Consider the following 21,804-nt stretch of genomic DNA (forward strand, 5'->3'; position numbering starts at 1 on the left):
AGGGGAGGGTGTTGTGCACATTCAGTGTGTTCTGAACTCTAAAAGCACAGCCATGTGGAGAACATCACACTTATTTCTTTTTGGGTCAGCCCAGGTCTCTGCTCCTGCCAGTACTTCCCTAGACTTTGCTACCATCGCTTCCTTATGTTTCAGGAGATGAGAGAGAATCTAGTGAGCACGTGCGTGCATGCGTGTGCGTGTGCGTGTGCGTGTGCGTGTGCGTGTGCGTGTGCGTGTGCGTGTGTGTGTGTGTGTGTGAAACAAACTTAAGGCCAACTTGACCTACATATAAAGAGGCTGTCATCAACAAACAACACAGATAAGCATGATTGAGAATACCAAACCCTTAAAGCTGAAAACCCAGGAGGTAGCCCTAACCATTCAGAGACCATTTCAGAATTGCAAGGAAGGCGTTGATTCAGAGCCCCCTCTAGTGTCCTTGGGCCCTTGCCAGAGGTCACAAAGCTAGACGGTGACATGGCTGGGAATGTCTCTCAGGGCTCTCTGCCTTCAGGGTCATTTTTACATAGCTAGTCTCAGATCACATTATCTGTTCCCTTTGTTTCACAAGTGTGTGGACCAAGGACTGCTGGGCCCAGCTACTGCATGGAGGGCTTCTTGGCAGAGCTGAGTAGTGGATGGATTCAAGGCCCTACCTTGTAGGGCTGACTCACCTTGGAGATGATGGTTCACCTTTATGAGGGAACATTATTAAATGTGAACATACGTGATTGCGACAAATTGTCAAGTGTGGCTTATAACAAAGTAAACTAGAGTCCATCTCCTGTGCTTAGTTCCCTATTTAAGGACATTTCATATGAATTCCCATAACAACCCTGCTGACAACATAATGTTCAATCCAATCCAATCAAAATCAGCGAGGGCAATCATTACCTGTGATTTGCTGTGTTCACTGAAGCTGTGTGAGCACTGACCTGACCCGACCTAGAGATCCCAAATGACAATACCAGCCAGACTGTCTCCTCTCTAGTCACTTTTCTTGGTATGGTAGGCACCGGGGGTTCTACTGGGCTGAGTGATCTTCCTGGCTGTCCTCTGGATCACTGCCCACTAGTTCCTGTCTCCCCACTGCCTGGCTAGTTTTCTACCCACACTGGGGGTTTCTAATCCTTTCTCAGGCAGGACGGCTATTGAACATTATGTTACTCGAGCTTTTCCTTGGGGTCCTCTTTTCTCCTCAAGTAGTTTATCCCCAATTACTCTGAAGCCAATGTGACCCCTTTCATTTGTTTCTCTTGCTTCTCCCACAGGGGGAATTATCCCACTGTTTACAGAACGTTATAAGCCATATTTTAAGGACGCAAGCAGTCAATGCGGGTGTCTTGTGCAAAGTCATTCTAACAAATACCACAATGAGAATTTAAATCCAATCGCTCACTCCCCCAATTCTGGCTTTGTTGAAGGACATTCAATCCCTAACTCACTGTACTGAAACCTTATTACTTGTGTTGACTCTCGAAATACCGTATACCCAGGTGTCCTTTGAATAGAACAATTCAAATCGTTTGACTTTTCCGACTTCCATAAGAAGGTCCTTACAAGGGCAGTTCTCACAATGAATAATTTACCTTTCTCAGGCTGAAGTTCTACTGAGACCCGACCGTCTCCCAGCACTGTGACCTCTAACCACAACCCTGAAGTCAGCCGGCTGCTATGGCCCCCAAGATGGTTTTGGCCTTGTCAGCTTACTGAAATCATTGGTAACTATATCCCCTGTCAGTCACCCTTATATCCCATTAACTGCTTAAAGTGAGGATTCACAACCAAGTGCTTTGAGAACCTGTGACAACAGAGCGCAAATGAGTCCTTTCCAGCAAATTAGCATGCTAGCTCTTGAGAGATCTGGTAAACAGCAAGAGTCAAAGAATCAGTTTGCAGTCAAATCATTTCGGCAAACTCTTGACTACTCCCGAGTTCCCTCTTGGGAGACTCTGAGGTAAATATCAGCACATTAAAGATTCTGACGAGTCCTGTTAAGTGGATGGACTCTGGCTTGGAGGATCTCAGACATGGGCTTGCTGGGGCTCAGATGTCGGACATGTTTCTTTTCAGACTTGGGTCTTGGCATGGTTGTGTGTGAGTCCTATCTTGAGCATCCTTTAGGATTTGCTCTGGATAAGCATCTAGCTTCAATTCCTGTCTCCATGTCTAAAGGGGACAATCCTTTTGGGAACCGTAGGCCTTACCCTGTGATTGACAGTGAATGAATTACTCTCCTGGGTCATTGTCCTCATCTATAAACCAAAAGGGATGTGACATCTTATCTCTAGTCTCTTTCCCATCCTTTCATCCATAAGCCTGGAACTTATAGGGCCACAAACTACAACCGCATGATAAACCGTATCATATTACGTTGCCCCCATCAGGTGTATGTTGTGGAAAGCACGCTGAGGAATTAGTAGACTGGTGTGTCTTCTGGAACCATGGGCTTTGTTCAGCCAGGTTCCAGCCGAACAGGACTCTCCAGAGGGGAGAGTGTGGGGGTGTCAGTGGGAGTCAGGCAGCCACCTCCTTGGTTCTCCTGTTCTTATTCAGAAGAAGAGGATGATGGGTGCATCCATCATTCCTCCAAGACATCACTCCAAAACTATTACAGAAAACTGCTCTGGCATCTCTTGCACACCTGCGGTTTTCAGATGTTGCTGGCTGCATTCCTCCGGCTGGGTGGGTGCTGTGTAAATACTACTTTGGGGGATACTCAGACTAATAGTGCATGAATTGGAATATAATGCTGTAATATTAGAGGTGATTTTTTTTTCTGGTTTAACGGCATTTGATCTTGATAATAATATGTTGTCCTACAATATAGACTAGGACAGCGTGATGGTAAATTGCTAGGCTATGACATCACACAAACCTGGGGTTGAAGCTGATACTGGATTTAACCAGCTGTTCATCACTGTCACTCTCTCACCCCTAGACTCTTTATCTATGAATTAGGGCAGTATGTGTGACTCACCACCTGGCTGATACAGCACTGTGAGGTTTGTGTACTCTCGGTACAGTGGCTGTGTAGAAGGTGTTAAAACAATCATCACTTCAGACACAAAATGCAAGCAACAAAGGGGACACGTTACCATGCCAAACCCTGGAGGTGGAACGAATATCTGCGATTTGTGCTTGTAGCAAATATTCATTAGGTAGTCAGTCCGCTGAATTGTCCAGACATCCCTTCGGGACCTCATTGTTCATTGTGGAACACTGCCACCTTGTGGACAAATTTGCCACATGCGGGCAAGAAAAGCTTGGTCCTATCAGGTCATATAAAGAAGAGGCCATTACATTCTGGTTGCTGTTCTAGGTTCACCTTCTTAATCTGAAGTCACTTCCAGGAAGAGATGTGGGGATCTCTGCTTGTGAGGAACTTGTCAAATGGATGCAGAGATGAAATTGTTCTTTCCTTTAGGTTGGTGCTGGCCATGTGATCTGAGCCAAAGATCAGCTCCACCTTTATAAACAAAGTTTATTGTTATCTGAAATATTTACTTATGTTCGTGTGTGTGTGTGTGTGTGTGTGTGTGTGTGTGTGTACATCTTTTGTGACATCCCTAACTAGAATGGAATGAATCTTTCTTTCAGAACGCAAATACTATTCCTTTAGGGATGCTTCATGCCCAAGACACATCTGCCTGGCACATAGTAGGTGATCCTAAACATATCTAGCCAATGGGAAACATTAATAATGGCAATAACAGAAAACACAGCTATTCTTCCTAATTTTCTAGGTGCAGAGTCATTCTGGACTTAGATTGTCTTCCTTAATCTTTATAATCACCTTGCTTGCAGAGGGTAACATCACTGCCATTTGGGATTAGAAATGTCTAGATCCTAGAAGTGGTCTTCCCAAGCCAACAATCATAGGTCCTCTTTGTCAGTACTACACTGCCAGGACTCATTCAATCCTGTCTCTTATAAAAATGCACAAAATACCCATTTTACAGATTTGAAAGCAATTTCTCAAGGTCTCACTTAGTTCTAAGGGCTCCACTCCTTTCTCTATAGCCCACAGCTTTGGACACAAGGATGGCTAAGAGTTTTTACATGTCTGTCCTATGAATCCACACCTGAGTTTTGTCAAAGCCTCTGAGAGAAACTCACTCTCAAGATAAGTCTGAGCTGGATTTCCTGTAGTCATGTCTCTATTGACCTTTAGCTGTCTCCTGAATCTTTGCCTCAAATGTAAACACTATACAATTCACGGAGATACTGTGATGTACTAGGTTAGGGATGGATGGATCTCATGGCCCTCCACAACATACCCTATTGCTATCATTTCCATTTCACCAACAGTGAAGCCCAGGTTCTGAGAGGCTAAGTAACTTCCCCAATGGTACCCCTGATCTAACATCCTGGCTAACGCAGGCAGTGGCAGGCAGCTGGCCACCAGGATGCAACCTCGAACTCCAGCAGCCCTTCTGGAAGCTAGTCCTGCTGCCTTCCCTCTGCTGCCACAGGAAAACAAATCTCCCAGGACTGCACTCCCGAGAATTATGCAGCTCAGAAACTGTGCTGTGGTTGGCAGTTGTGGGGCAAGGGGCAACCGGCAGCTAGCTTCCTTCCCCTCTGTGTTTGCAGTCTCAGCCTACGGCCACTCTTCAATTAGTTTCCATCTGTAGGCACAGCAATTCCCTAGGGATACACAGGCCAAAAGGAGACCAACTCAGCCAAGATCCCAAAATATCTTCACTGCGGCGAGTGAGCTAGTGACGGAGAGGAGGAAAAATTTCCCTTTGATTCCCTGGATCTTTCCCAAAGGCAGCCCACTCAGCTTACATAAGGCGCATACACCCCTGAGGGATACAACCATGGCCCCAGGAATCTAGGACAACCCTGTCAGTTACATGTTAATTAAGTTATTTAGGGGCCACCCACTTGCCTTTTGGGCAAAGTTGACTCTGTGTGAATATTACATTGCATGACCCAGATCACCAGACCTGGGCAAAGGGACCAGTCATCACCCAAAGACAGTGGTAAAGTCATTCCAAGGGATAACAGTTCAAACTCCCCTCTTCCTTGAACTCTTCTTTTGACGAACCAGGAAGCAGTATTTGGGAAGACTTCCGGGTCTCGACACATTCTCTTATACAAACTTCTATGCATGCGTGCACCCGTGTAGTCAGACATTTTGAATAAATATCTAGTAGCAATCATTCACCTCTATCTCTGCTCACCACCAGAGGCGAGGGACATCAAAGTGAGTTAGAGAAAGGCCGTGCTGGTGACTGGTGAACCACAGGCTCTCAGGGTTGTGCTGAAGTGAATGTTGAACGACACCTCCCTTAGTTTAATGTGTCAGACCAAAAGGCAAGAACAGAGACACAGGCCAATGACGTTTGTCAATGACACCAGGAACTCCCTTGCTGAATCAGATGGTGTTGTCGGCGCTGAAGGGCTAGCTCCCTCCATTTCGGGAGGGACTCAGACACCATGGCACACCTCTCAATTTAATCTGCATTATTAATGTCTCTCCATTAGTATTTGAAATCTAGACAAACAAAACAGTAAATCAAACACTGGTTTGCAGTGTTTGCCAATTTTCAGATACAGACACGGGCCAACTTTAAAGTCACTGGGCATGGCATTTGAAGAGATGCAGAATACAAATGTCTACCCTCCCCAGGGCCTAACTACACATAAGTGTAGCAATTAGGAAGAGATGTGTTTTGACCTCTTATTTTTCATTTAAATATGTATAACTGTAGGTTTGTGTACTTGGATTTCAGACAATGCTGTGATTAATGGCTGACTTGCAGCAATTCCAGACACTGAATGGCTAACTCCAGCAGGTAAGACTGGTCAGCTCCAGCATGCCACTGACTGGATAGCATCCATATCTGAGCAGCTTAGGCATGAGCCAAGAAAGAACTGTCCCAGTGTGAGGCACTTTATAAGAAGGGATATCAAGACACTGAGGAGCATTTAGAGGTAGATTCAGTTTGGGTACCTGGAGCAGCTTTCAGATACAAAATGTTATTTGAGATATGCAGCCAACAAGACACTACTTCTGTGAGGCTAGGCATGTGGCTTCCATGGAGAACACCACCAATGCAAACATCTAGGGAGGAAAGCAAGCAGCAGGAACCTCTTAGAAATGGCGTCTCAGGGCTAGAGAGATGGCCCGGTACCTAATAGCACTTGCTGCTCTTACAGAGGACCTATGTTCAGTTCCCAGTACCAGCAATAGGTGGCTCGCTCACAACCTTCTGTAACTCTAGCTCCAGAAAATGAATGTGTTCTCTTTTAGTACACATACATGCATGGAGCCACTCTCCTCTTCTAGTGTGTGTATGTGTGTGCGTGCGTGTGCCACTCTCTTCTAGCACACACACATATACACATAGCCACACGTAAATAAAAACAAAAAAATAAAAAAAAATAGTATCTTCGTGTGCCTGGAGGAAAGTGTTTATGGCAAGGCAGTGATTTAGAGCAGGGTTAGGGAGGGGACAGGACTGTCAGCTCTGCACTAAGTCAACCTTCCTGCAGGACCAGAAGGGACAAGGCTTGAAACTCTGTGGTTATCCAGGAGAGAGTTGGAGGTTGCTGCAAAGGGAATGGATGAGAACACAGGAAATCCAGTGGTTGTGTCTGCTGGGTGAGGTCATTGAGCATGTGTGTGAGTGAGCGTGAGAGAGCATGTCCACGCATGCATTCGTGTGTGTGTGTGTGTGTGTGTGTGTGTGTGTGTGTGTGTGCGCGCGCGCGCGCTTATGGGGTAAGACTCGGATTAGAAGCTGCCCATGTGACTGACAAGTAGGAGAGTTGGAACAACAGAAATAGAGTGTTCTAAAGAGGAAGAGTGAAAGGGAACACAGTCGACGAGATGACTCCCAGGGTGCAGTCCTTGTCTCCTCAGATCCAGCAAAGTAGCAAAAGAGAACTGACTCCTGAGAGTTGACATCTGACTTCCATGTGCACACCATGGCATGCACATGCCTACACACACACACACACACACACACACACACACACACACACACACACAAATAAGCTGTTGAGTTTTCATTTTGCCATATGGATTTAGAAGTTTTTATGAAACCAAACCCTCTTGCTTTTCTTCTATGAGGCATGGGTTCCCATATTAGTTCAAAATATAGAACTTGTTCCATATTAACTGCTAGAATGTTCTGTTTTTTGTTTTGAGGTTCTTTCTTTGATATACATGGAGTTTATTTTGACTTAACATGAGTAAGAGTTCTTTTTTTTCTTTTCCATATTGTTACTCAGTTGTTGCAACAGCAATTTTCCACTATTTCATTTGAAAGCCTGTAGATTTTGCAGGCCAGAGAAAGGGCAGAGGTCGTCAGAGTCACACAGGTGATGAACATGGCTTTAAATCTACAGTCAGAGCTATGGGTCCCTATTTCCAGAAGGGTTTAACTGCTGTAGTTCATGCCTTTCCTATATTTTGGATCCTAAATGACCCTAATACACTCACTTGTTGAAGCTTGCTCCTCAGGATGATGCTATGGGAAGGTGGTGAATCCTCTAGGAGACGGGGCCCAGAAGGTCCTTATGTTACTGTGGTCTCATCTTTTGCTCCACCACACACTGCTGCCATGATGTGCTCTCTTGTTACAGGCCAAAAAATGGGGTTAAGTGATTACAAACTGGAACCTCCAAATGTGAGCCAAAGTGAGCCTTTTCTTTTTGCAGGTTAGTTAACTCAGGCATTTCCTTAACAGGCCCACAGGGCTCACCTCCACAGGACCGAGCCCTGTAAACTCGCATATTCCTTCTGTAGGAGCTGGTGGAGCAAACAGACAAGCCCTTCCTATTTTACATTCCTGTCCACATAGATTAACCTCAGTATTTCTGGGCACAGTTTTCCTTTTTGAGGTACTCTTATCGCAGTGGGAAACTCTCACCTTGACCTTTATTCCTACAACAGCCAAAGGACATCATGGCTTTAGTCCATAGCTAAGTAGGGGGTAAGTAAGGGCCAAGGTCACTGGGGTCACATGAGGTGATGAGCATGACTTTACATCACAGTCAGACCTGTGGGCTTGGAGTTTTGAAGACTGCATTGCTCCCATGTAAATCAACCTCAGTTTAGAGAGAAAGGGCTGGTCAAGGAAGCATTGGGGACACCACCAGCGGAGTTCAGGGTAGAAGCGACGTATTTTTAGAAGTCTTTGGTAATGTTCCATAGCAAACCTAAATGAGAAATGGGTCAGCTCTGTGTAGAGAAGTGACTGCATCAGAAAACAATGGTTTGCATTGTCAGCGCTCGGGTGAGTGGGCAGCATGGCAGAGCTTGGTGGTAAGGGGTCCTTGCTCCAAGGCTGGCCACAGTCCACCCTTCTCTAACACCGGAAACACTCATCTGGAAGCACAGGAGCAAATGATGACTTTAATTGAGGGTTTGCAGCATCAATTTTTCCCTCCAGGTAATTAAGAGCCAGGAAAATCAAGTGAACACATTAAACTCTTGCAAATCTATTCGGAATTTGGGCACAGTGTACTAATTGAGCTTGAAAGCAAATAAGTGATCGAGAGGGACTGGAGAGATGGCTCAGCAGTTAAGATGGCTCTTGCAGTAGATCAGAATTTAACTCCCAGCACCCCTATTGGGCAGTTTGCAACTGTTTGTAACTTCAGATCCTAGGGATTCAACACTTGCTTCTGACCTGTGTGAGCACGCCCCCTCAGGTGCACATCCCCACACACACTCACAAACACAGACATAAAAATAAAATGTTTTTAAAAGGCAGGTAAATCAAAGGAGACAAATCCAGCCTCTGCTCTGTAATGGGTTGAATTTGTACTGTTACTAACACACAGGGACACGACACTGCCTCATACCTGCTACTAACACACTAGCATAGACTTCCTATCACACAACCAGTGACACCCACTAGCATAGGGCTTCTTATGTACAAGCCACCACTAACACACACGAAGGCAATGCTTTGTATATACTCTATATAGCTGAAAGCCTTTTAATAAACAATATTCAAAACTAACCACGAGGTAGGATCTGCTGATCTTTCCATTTCACACATTAGAAAATGCAAGTCCAGAGGAGGCAGGGTAGGGTCAGGCTAGTTGAAGTCTTCACAACTAGAAATTGGCCAAGGAGGCTTTTGGAGTACATTGTCCACATGGTCTCAACCACTGAAATTGCTGTCCTTCTAAGCAGACTTGGCTCTGTACAACATGAGAAAATGTCATGTTGATTAATTTTTTTTTCACTATAGGCATAGAGAATAAGTCCCACTCCTTGTAAGGGATTTGAGATGTGGTCACACGGGAGGAGTTTGATGGAGGGGGAAGGATGGAAATAATGTATACACAGTATTTAAGAATCCTCAAATACCATAGAAAATTTAAAAAGTTTACATTCATTCAATCATTAATTTATTACTAAATCTTTGAGTATTAAGGAAACTTGAAACATTTAAGCTGGGGTATACACTTGTGATCCCAGCACTATTGGTGCTTGGGTGGGTGGAGGCAGAAAGCCAGCCTGGGCTACCCTGTGAGCCAGTGGGTAGGACGCTGCTCAATAACAAGCACCTAGCAGGCACAGAGCCCTGGGCTCCACCACCAGCAACTCAAATAAGTAATAGAAACACAGTAATACCAAGTTTCCATATTAGCCATCTTAAGGGCACAGGTCATCAGTTTAAAGTCACACTGTATAATCAAACTCCAGACCTTCTTTACAAAACTAAAGGTCTATATAAATATAAGTCACCAGATAACTCCCTTCCTACCCTGCTGGCCACCACCATACCAATCTGTCTATGAGCTCCAACACTCTTGATGTCTCTATGTACAAATAAAGCACCATTTTTCCATTTTGTGATGGTTTATCTCACTTAGCACAGTGTTTTCAAGTCCATCTCCCAGCCAAGGGAGAGACCCCAGAAGGACATAAATACCAGGAGAAAACCTTTGGGGTTTTCTTAGGAGCTGCCTACTATAAACATGTAAGGCTTTAAGGAGAAGAGAAAAACCAGAATTCTATGTCCATGCTGTTGCTTATGTCAGAATTCCTTTATGAGACTTAATAATGCTTTACTGTGGGTGTATACCACATCTTATCTATGTATTTCTAAGTCAGTAGAAAATCAATTTGTTTCTGCCTTTTAATTGTTGTAAATGATGCTGCTATATACCTGGGTACAAACATCACTTCAAAACTTTTGGTTTTAAAATGTTTTGTTAGAAAATGTTAATTATACAAAATGATGGGTATCACTGTGTGCTGTGGGATGGTCTTTCTGTACGCTGTGAATATGTGTTGCTACCATTGGTTAAAAAAGAAGCTGTTATGGCCTATGGCAAGGCAGAATAGAGTCAGGCAGGGAATCCAAGAAGAGAGACAAGGAGAAGAAGGCAGAGTCAGAGGAGACACTGAGCACTGCTGGGGGAGCAAGATGTAATGGAACATAGGTAATGCCCGGAAGCCACATTGCAAAACATAGATGAATAGAAATGGGTTGAATTAAGTTGTAAGAGCTAGTTAATGGTAAGACCAAATAGTTTGTAATTAACATTAAGCCTCTGACTGGTTATTCGGGTACCAGTGGGTTGAGAGAGACTTACCCACCCACAATTGGTACCTACTGTTGGGCATTGATCCACATAGACCTGAAAAACCTGAAAGATGCTGAACACACAGGAATAGAGCCAAGGACAGCTTCCTAGTTCGTGTCTCTCATGAGGGCCATGGTACAGAGACACTGTGGCATTTGAGCTTGAGCACAGCATGCCACATGGTGCACTGCATGGATGATTTAATTTTTGCTAATATAAACAAAAAAAAGGTTTCTGGGCTATGCACTGCTGGATGGAGGCATAGATCCACTGCTTTCCAGAGTTGGCAGTGAGCATGGCTCCCAGAGCTGGTGGTAAATGTACCTCCACCATGTTCGGAAGCCGAACAGAGCAGAGCCAGCACCCAAAGGCACAGATTCGGTCCTAGCTGCATAGCTTAACAGTTTAAAAGCTCTAGTGACCAAAAAAGGATTACAAATACAAGTCTGGGTGTTTTTGTTTCTACAGAAGATGAGAGCCTGTGGCTTGCTTCCAGGTTTGATTGACCATACCCTCTGAAAGGTCTCCAGTGACAGCCATGGCCCAGATAGTCCAACATCCAGAACAGCTTCAAGGCACCTCCCTGAGACGATGCAGCCTCACAGACTACTACAGTCAAGACTTGACCTTAATTCCCAGGATCCTCATAAGACTGCCAGTGCCCCCAATCAGTAAGTAGTAGTATGAAAAGCTACACCCAAACTCCCAAAATATTGTTTGTAAATGTTTGTTTTTATTTAAAGGGGGTTGATTATAAAAGCAATCTTTTTCTAAAGGGAAAAGGGGGCTATGATATAGAAATGATAAAAAAAAGATAGATTATTGAATCTACAATCAATCTATTGAATTGGTTATTGATCCAAAAACCAACTGTTAATCTCAAAATACTTTACATTGGTATGGATTTGGTTTATTGATACAAATTTAAAGTCCATTTTGTTATAGTTTATGTATATTTCTACTCTTGTTTAAGATATGTTTATGCAACCCATTTAAAATTGGAATATATCATCAAGAAATACAGATGAATAATTAGTCATCTATGATAATCAAACTTATGGTCAGGTTAGTTAAGTTTTCTAGGTATACAAAGATATATTTCAATTAGGTAGGATCTCCAAACACTTCAAAGACCTATAGAATATGGCATTTAAAATATTTTAAGAACTTAGATGTTTCTAGACACATCTGCTCCTGGCAGCACCAATTACTTCAAAGAAGGTGATGGACATTGAAGAACTCATTATGGAATTTGCTGTCTTTGTAGCAAAAGTTATCCAATGCGCAAAAAAGTGCCCTTGCCTTGACTGATTGACAGTATGCTGTATAAACTGGACTTTCAAGACCCTTAGGAAGGGGACCACAGAACTTTGCCAAAACAAGGGGAGATGGTCCTTTAGGTTCCTGCTTCTCATGGGAGACTGCCAGACATTCTGCAGGACACAGAGAGAAGCAACTGACAAACTTTGCCAAAATAAGCAGAAGAGTCGTTCAAATTTCCTGCTTCACTGAAAAGTCTGCCAGAGACTCTAGGCCTTTAGGCTGAAGATGGATGCCCCAACACTGCAGAGGAATGCTGGTGACTGTCCAGATAGCCAGATATCTCTGTCATTTCTAGAATTTTGTAAGTTGTTTACAATGTATTTCTTGTTTACTCAGATAATATTATATCCTTTTTGGGATTTTTGATGGAGTTGAAGACTAGATAGTTATAATTATAGTTTTCCTTAATCATGATAAAAGGTAAAATAAATATGAAACTTTAGACTCACAAAAATAGGATAGATGAAAGACTATTTAATTTTGTTAAATACAAATAGACTAGATATTGTAACTATAATTCTTGCTTGATAACTTTTTGTTATATGTAATTTTACTATATTAAAATGAAAACCTTCCTGCTGTGGTATAATACTCTTGTATACTGGTTTAATAAAATGCTGATTGGCCAGTAGCCAGGCAGGAAGCAGAGGTGGGGCGAGCAGACTAGGAGAATGCTGGGAAGAGGAAGGGCAGAGTGAGGAGTTGCTAGCCAGACACAGAGGAAGCAAGATGACAAGGCACAAGTAAGAAAAAGTACCAAGCCATGTGGCTAAACATAAATAAGAATTATGGGTTAATTTAAGTATAAGAGCTAGTCAGTAATAAGCCTGAGCTAATAGCGGAGCAATTATAATTAATATAAGCCTCTGAGTGATTAGTTTATAAGTGGCTGCGGGACCACAGGCGGGACTGGGGGAACCTTCAGACAACTTCCTTTATTCATTAGACAAAAAATGGGAAGTACTGTGGGATGGCCTTTCTGTATGCTGTGAATATGTGTTGCTACCATTGGTTAAATAAAGAAGCTGCTATGGCCTATGGCAAGGCAGAATAGAGTCAGGCAGAGGATCCAGGCAGAGAGACAAGAAGAAGGCAGAGTCAGAGGAGACACCAAGCACTGCTGGTGGAGCAAGATGTAATGGAACACAGGTAGTGTCACGAAGCCATGTGGGTGGCAAAACATAGGTGAATAGAAATGGGTTGAATTAAGTTGTAAGAGCTAATTAATGATAAGCCTGAGAGATAGGCCAAATAGTAATTAATATTAAGCCTCTGAATTGTTATTTGGGTACCAGTGGGCAGGAGAGATTTATCCATCTACAACTGTGCTACTTTGACTCGTTTTTGAGATATGTACAGGAGGGGACTAATTTAATTTTTTTATTTTGTTTTTGAGTCAGTGCTCTACTAGGCAGCCTTAGCTGGCCTGGAACTCACTCTGTAGAACAGGCTGGCCTTGAACTCAGAGATCCACCTGCCTCTGTCTCCCAGTGCTAGGATTAAAGATGTGGTGATGCCCAGCTATCTTTCATTGTCTCACCCAGTACACAGATGCCCTAATTTCTCTAGAGCTCATCAGTCTTATTTTATGTTTTCTCTAAATGTCATCTTGGTGGGTTTGGGCTGAAGTATTATTTTGATTTTCATTTTCCTAATGATTAGTAATGTTGAGCTTTTGTTCATTTGCTCACTGACTGTACATGCTCTCTGGAGAAGTATCTACTGGAGATAGTTAATATTGTCAACTGGACAGGACCTAGAATCATCCATGAGGGATCAACTGTGATGGAGGGACTCCTAGTTTAGGTTAAGTTGTGAGTACACCTGTGTCAGATTTTCTTGATTACAAAAGTAGGGGCACCTGGATATTCGGAGCATCTGGATGTGGGGAGCACCTGGATATGAAGAATACCCCTTGGTGTGAGGAACACCTAGATATGGGGGCACCTTTCTGCAGCAACCTAGGTGTAAAGGTCTGAGGGACAGCTTTTGCTTTGGCCTGTGTTTGCCTCACATCTTTGTTGGCAAGTTCATCTACCCTGTTGCTGTTGCTGTTACCATTGTACTGTCAGCCTCTGCTACCATCAGAGCCCAGCTTCTTGAGCCTTCCAATGTAGACTGAGCCAGGGGCTCCCCAGGAATCCTCTAGACTTTCATCTCTACTTTTGGACTACTGAGACATCCAGCCTCAGGGACTGAGCAGATAATGTTTTTTCAGCCTTTCCAGTATGAAGACAATCATTGACTGCCCAGGCCATATGGTGTAAACCAGTTTAATAAATCTCCATTCAGTGTATACCCATGCTATCAGTTCTGTTCCTCTGGAGAACCAGGACTAATGCACAAGTCTTTATAAGCTCTAGAAATCCTTTAAGTATTCTGAATGCCAATTCACTCTTCACAAATCTCTTTTTCATTCTGTGGAAAGTTCACTCTGTGAACTGTCCCATTTGCTGCATAGAAATTTATACATTTCAAATTAGTCCAATTTGTCTGTATTTATTTTTATTTTCTTTGTTTTAGTATCACATCCAAAAATTATTGCCAAAGCTTTGTTGTTGAGGTTAAGAGTTTTATAATCCAGGTTTTATATTGAGGTCATGATGTTTTTGAATTTTTATATATTACATAGGGTAAGGACACAGCTCCTAATTTTCTTAGCTGATGGCCAGATATGCTAACAATGTGCTGAAAAAAGATTCCCCTTCCTGTGATTTTGAGCATTCTTTGGTTCATACAGCAAATCCCTATGTATATCAAGATATTTCTGCATGTTCCATTGAGCTATTTATCTATTTTGGTTCCAGTGCCATATGGATACATTTAATGTAGGTTATATTTATATTCTAATTAAGCAGGCAAAGTTCCTGTTCCTTATTTTTTGTTTTGAAGTCTTCTTGATGTGTCTTTGCAAAATGATTTCTTCCTCACAATTTTAATACTTTCTTTTTTCTTTTTAGAGCTTCACACGTGAGCACTGCATCTATATCATTCTCCCCACATCCAATTTCACCTGCGCTCCTCCCAAATTCATGATCTCTTCATTGTTGTCCAATACTCTGTCTCTCACATATGCACACATGCACACTCATTGTAATCTATTGAGTCCATTTAGCTTTGCTTATATGTCCACGTGTCCAGGGACATCCACTTGGAACTGGATAACCTATGTGAGAACCTGCCCTGGAGGAAAGCTGTTCTCCCTCTCTCAGCAGGTACTGACCACCTTAGCTCTTTCCTAGGGTGGAACTTCCCATTGGAATTGGAATGTCAACAGGTGTTGTCATTTTAACGATATTCCCATTATCCTACAAAGGTCCTCACCTCACTTCTTCACCCCATAAAAAACGTACAGATCAAGACAAGTAGATGAACCAAAATTTGCCTTTTGTAATTTTGCTATCTCTTTTTATATGCTTCTCCAGTGGTGTATCATTTATCTGATAACATCTTCACCTTTCTATTTTCTGAAGGAAAACAAACCAACACAACACAAGAAACTTGGAGTCACTCGAGTGGACTGAGAGCCTGGCCATTGGTACTCAGCACCATCATGCACTGTGGTAACTGATTCAACAATTCTCCTCTTTCAAGACGATTTTTCATCATATTCAAATTCATAGTTCAGTCATGACAAGGACCAAGACCTCAGATCCTTAGAAAATTGGCAAAGCCTTTCCCCACATGGATCAGGCTCAGAAATGGCAAAGCCTTCTTCCTTTGGTCCAAGTGCAAGTGTTTATGGATGACTGATCAGTGCATACAAAACCTAGCAATTCCAGCTTCCTCCTTCTAGATGTTTATGGCCTGAGACTGCTCACCTACAGAGAGTAGCTAAGTCATTTCCTTGTGTTGTGTATGGGAAACACTGAGGTTCATGGTGGTGGCATTAATAGGCATGGATCCAACAGAGCCCACACAGCCTATCTGACCCCAACTTTAATGTGTCTCTGTGTGTGCTGTTTCTTTAATGCAGTGGGTCCTTTTCCTCATTCTCTCACAACCCCTAGTCAGGTTAAGATACTGAGCCTCACTGGTGGTGGCACCCTTGAATAATGACGTCTTAGTCCCTATGAAGATGGGTTTCTATACTGCCCTTTTGTATGTTGTTATATTTCCCCCTAGCAAAATTAATTATTTCACATATTATTTACCAATCCTCACTGATGTTGAGAATTCAGCTGGTATTATATGGAAGGCAACGATCCTCTTCTCTTTGGGATTTTTAAACTTAAAAATCAAGAAAAATTAGATACATGAACAGGCAGAGAAAGTAATACAGCATATTTAATACATAGTGCCCTTTGCCCATTTATCTCATGGCAATGTGTTACATAACTACTCTGTAATATCACAAACAAAATATTGACAGAGATACAATAAAGGTACAGAACATTTCTATTCACGGGGATCCATCACGCTTCCCTTGTATAGTCACACCTCTCCTTAACTCAGCAGCCACAAGCCTGCTCATCAGTCTGCTAGCTGGATCATTGCAAGGATGTTATACACACAGAATTGAGAAACTGAATATACAACCTGATGTGACTAACCATGCAAACTGATAAGAGAACACTGACCCAGGATGCCAAAGCCACAGCCTTTGCTAGAGCTGGCCTGAGTGCTGAGAACTTTTCACTTTGACTTATAATTTAGCAGCAGCCTGAGAAACCACGTGTTCCTTCCTGAAGCCAGCTACATCGTGGGCTTTGCTCCTGGCTGGTCCTTGTTTCCATCAGTATTCTTGCTGCTATTCACTCTGAACTTATTTTCTTATTCCAGGTCTTGAGGCAGAAACTTAGAATATTGATTTGAGACTTTCTCTCTTCGAAGTTAGTGCTATAAATTTTCCTCCTAGCATCAGTCATACTCCATAAATTTTGATGCATTTTATTTTCATTTCTGTTCAGTTTGCTACACTTATTTCCCTGGAGACCTCCCCTTGGGACCTATGGGTTACTTAAGGTGTTTTTTAATTTCCAAGCATTGGGAAGTGTTTCTGTTATCTTCCTTCTATTGACTTCTAGTTTGATTCAGAGTGGTCAGAGAATTCACTCCGCATGATTTAATTATATGAACCTTGGTGAGATTTGATTTATAGTGCTGGAGATTGTCTTAGTCCCAAAGCCCCTTGGAAAAAAAATTCATTCTGCTCTGTGGGATGCAGGGCTTTAAAAATGTATATAGAGAAAATATTAAGACAGTTTTAATATCCTGCTGATTGCTGCTGTAGTTTTCCATATTCGGTTTTCTGGCGAGTTGCCTTATCAAATGCTAAAGTCGCACCTTTATAGTTTTCAGCTATGGTTATGGAGACGTCGGTTTCTTCTGGCAACCATATTGGTTTTGCCCAATAGAGTTTGCAGCTCTGTTGTGTGATTGCATGGGCTTAGGGTTGGTAGGTTGGCCCCTCTTTCTTCCTGCAGTTTTCTTTGCCCTGAGATGAAAATGCTATTTTCCTGCTGACATGTTTGTGTATGAATTTTTAATCGTTTTATTTTCAGTTCGCTCATATCCCTATATTTGAAATGACTTTCTTATAAACCACACATAATTCGGTTATTAGGAAATTAACCCTGCCCTCTTCTTCATGTTAATTGATGGACTTAGGTTATTTTTGTTAGCTTTTGATGCATTAGGGCTTATGTTTGTCATTTTATAGTTGGTATTTGTTTTGTTTTCATTGTTTGTAAGGTACTTGAACATTTTTTAGAGTTCATATTTTTTTTAAAAAAATTATTTTTAGTGTACGAGTGTTTTGCTTGCCTATGTATCCATGAATGCTTGGTGCCTGTGAAAACCAGAAGAGGGCATCAGGTCCCGTGAAATTAGAGACACAGATGTTTGTGAGCCACCACCGGGGTGCTGACAATCAAATCTGATCCTTTGGAAGAGCAGCCAACGGTCTTACATCTACTGATTCATCCCTCAGCCCCTAGATAGACATTTTCATATCTGCCTTCCTCTCCTTTTCTCCTTTTCAGGGTCTCATGCCATCCAAGATGTCCTCAAATTTGTTTTCAAGATGACCTTGAACTTCTGGTCCTCTTGCCTCTGGCTTTCCAAGTATTCTGTATGTGCACCACTATGCCCAGTTCTGTGGGGTACCGGAATCAGAACCCAGGGCTTCAGGCATGCTCAGCAAGCCTTCTACCAACTAAGCCAAACCAGCTGATATCTAGTGTTTTTGAGTATATGTCTTTGTACAAGTGCTAAGATGCCTTCCCATACGTCACAATCTACTGCTGATTGCTTTGTTAGTTCTAGTGAAGTATAGATGCCTCTCTTTATATTTCTCCATTTGCAACTATAGCTATGTGCAATATTTTTACTACATACATTTAGAACTCTATTTGATGATATTGCAATTTTGCTTCAACCATGAAATATAACACAAAACTCAAGAAATGGAAAAACTACTGTATTTTCCCAGTCTTTAGCCTACATCAGTGGCTTTCAACCTTCCTAATGCTGTGATCCTTTCATACAGTTCATGTTGTGGTGACCCCTCCTCTCCCCAACCATAAAATTATTTTTGTTGCTACTTCATAACTGTAATTTTGCTACTGTTATGAATCATATTGTCAATGTCTGATATGCAGGATATCTGATATGTGACCCCCTGTGAAAGGGTGGTTTGACCTCCCAAAGGGTCATGACCCATAGGTTGAGAACCACTGGCCTACACATGCTAACCTTTATCATTTCTTTTGAACTTGTAGAGACTTTCATTTAGAATTAGTTTATTGGCAGCTACTCTTAGTTTTTCTTCATCAGAGACTATCTCAATTTCTTCTTTATTCCTTAAAATTCTTTATTTCACTGTACATTTATAATTATGTGTATGTACTGCATGTTATGACTTATGAATAAATTACCAAATTAAATTAAGCTAATTGCCATATCATCACCTCAAATATTTATCATGTACTCATGTTGAGGGTACTTGAAGTATAATCACTTAGCAATTTTGAAATGTATAATATGATATTAACCATATGCAGTGCAATAGATTTTAAATAAAATGCCTTATTCAATCTGTCTGCCTCAGTACCTTTTGGATATCATCTTATATTTCTCACTTCCCAGCCTCTAATAATTTTTATTCTCCTCTACTATGGCTTTGAACTGTTTTTGATTTCACAATTAAGAAAATATAATGTCTTTTTGTGCCTGCCTTAGTTCATTTAGTGTATTTACCCCTAATTTATATTTTTTATAAAAATTTTAAAAAGTATTTACTTATTTTTATGTGTGTGGCTGTTTTGCCTGCATTTATGTTCATGTACCACACATGTACAGTGCCCATGGAAGCCAGAAAAAGGCATCAGATCTCCTGTGGCTGGGATTATAGAAGGCTGGGAGTCACTATGTGGGTGCTGGACTTGAACCCAAGTCATCTGGACAAGCTGCCAATGCTCTCAAACATTGAGCCTTCTCTCCAGCTCCAAAGATTGTTCTTTGTTTAAAGTGGCTGACTAATATTTAACTTCATGTATAAAGCATATTAGATATATTTCACTTGTTTATTCATCCAAAGACAGTTCAACTAATTCTACAACTGTTGTATATTATGCTTCAATGAACATGGAAATACAGTATTATTAACCGAGACTTTTGGGTAAATACTCAAAAATAGGTTGTTGAGTCACTTAGTAACTCTATCATAGTTTCAGTTTTTTGAGGAATATTCATTGTTTTCCATAATCATGTTCATTTACATTCCCACCAACAGTGTACAATTATTCCCTTTTCTCCACATTTCTGTCAACCTTTTGGTCTTGTTAATGACAGCCATCCTAGCAGAGGTGAGAAGATGGGTCACTGTGGTTTTAATTGTGGTTTCCTAATAATTCTACTGCTCTCTCAGTTCAGTGATACCATCCCTGTCTTCCTCATTCCGTTTAAGAAGACTTGTTTCTACTTATGTGTATTTGTGTGCATCTTGATGAGTTTATGGCACCTCAGATGCCACAAAGAGGTGTCTGATCCTGGAACTGGAGTTACAGGCAGTTGTGAGCTACCCTGTGTAGGTGCTGGGGACAAAGCCTGATTCCTCTGCAAGAGAAGTGCTTTTAACTGCTGATCCACGTCTCCACCATCTCCTCACTCCAGTTTTGATCACAGCCATTGATCACTTAGGTTTTTTGATCACATATACTTAGTTCTAAAATTCTGATTTGTTTCTTTGCGTAGTCTCTGTGTTGGTTGAGCATGTCTGTATTTGTTTAAGGAGTGCTTAGAATTACTTGTTTGAGCCTGGGTGGGTTTTTTTGTTTGTTTGTTTTGTTTTGTTTTTATGGTGGCCGATTTAAAAATCTTTGTTAGACAAGTCTCACATCTTTGTTTCAGGGTCAACACTATTCCTTTCAGTTCATGGAATGTCTTGTTCTTTCTTCGGTAAATGGCTTTCAATGGAAACTCATACTTGAGGGTTAGGCAGCTTTGGATATTATTTAACTCTTCTGTTCTACTGGCTTTGCTTTCTACACTGTCCTGGAAGGGAACTGAGATGGCAACACCATCTTGCACTGCTTTGTGAGGTTCATGTCCAGGCTCTTCACCTGCTCTCTACTGATACCTGAGGGACTTTTCACTATTACTGAGTAGGGTGTGTGTGTGTTGGGCATATGTGTTTGTATGGTTTTCTATTGACCTTTCCTGTCCTCTCCAAATGGGAGGAATATTTTGATAACTTATCATGTTATCATGCTAGAGGTTGAACAGAGTCTCATACATGCCAGAAAAATGCACTACCATTGAGTTACATCTACAGACCTTACTTCTTTTATTCGAGGAGTCGATAGGTAGCCCAGGCTGGATTTGAACTAACAAACTTCCTGCTTCCACCTTCTGAGTGCTGGGACACCCTGCTAAGGGAGGCCTTGTTTCTGTTGGATGGAGGTGAGAGGTTCCTGCTCTTCACTAGGCCTTCTTTAACTTACTCCTCTTAGGGAAGAGAAAGGATACCCCATCACCATCAGATTGACATAGAAACCCAGGCTGCACTCATGATTTCACTGATACTTTAGAACAGACCACCCCCATTGTAACAGAGCTTAGATAAATTTCTAAGTTCCTACTTATGAGTATCTAGACCTCATCCTAGAGACATTTCATTACAGACTCTTGAGGTGGGAGGGGATACTCACTACTTGGCCTTTGCTAGCTGGGATGTTATGGTGATGCCTTTGCTTTGAATTAAGACCAAGAGAAGGTGTGGTCTCTCTGTCTTGGTCAACACTTAAATTCATTCTTTTAAGGAGTATCTAATAGGGACTATGCAGAGTATGGTTTTAATTTTTTTTAATTAAAACAAGATTTAAAAGGCTTATTTTTATTTTATGTATAAGACATGGATGTATGTGTATTGTGTTCATGCCTGGTGCCTGCAGAGGTCAGAAAAGGACACCAAATCTCCTGGAACTGGCGTTAAGAACAGTTGTAAATTGACACGTGCTGGGAACCAAGCCTGGGTCCTTTGCAAGTGCTCTTAACTGCTGAGCCACCTCTGTAGTCCCCGGAGAATGACTTTCAGAACATCAGTTTGATACTGGGAATTGATACGGTGTGAAGTTTCTCTCAGCATCAGCTTTCTTATTTGCAAAACTCAATAAGGATAAGAACAACGACATAGGGATCTTTAGAGGCTCTGCATAGGGGGTCCGTGCTCTTATTTCAGTGTCAGGAGCTCAGTAACACTTGCTGCCGTCATCATGGTTCTCACTGCCATCCTTGTCCTTGTCCTATTTACTAGAATCATCCCTCATTACCTTTTTCAGATGTGAGTGACATATGAACGAGATTCTGTTTCCTGGTGTTAGGATACGGAAAGGTTGGTAGCCTCACTCTAAGGACTCAGGACTGCCATTTAAATCAGGAGGCAGGAACAGGCCCAGGAGCTGTGTGTGACCT

The sequence above is a fragment of the Peromyscus maniculatus genome, chromosome 19, assembly GCF_049852395.1.
Source record: "Peromyscus maniculatus bairdii isolate BWxNUB_F1_BW_parent chromosome 19, HU_Pman_BW_mat_3.1, whole genome shotgun sequence".
Classification (NCBI taxonomy): Eukaryota; Metazoa; Chordata; class Mammalia; order Rodentia; family Cricetidae; genus Peromyscus; species Peromyscus maniculatus.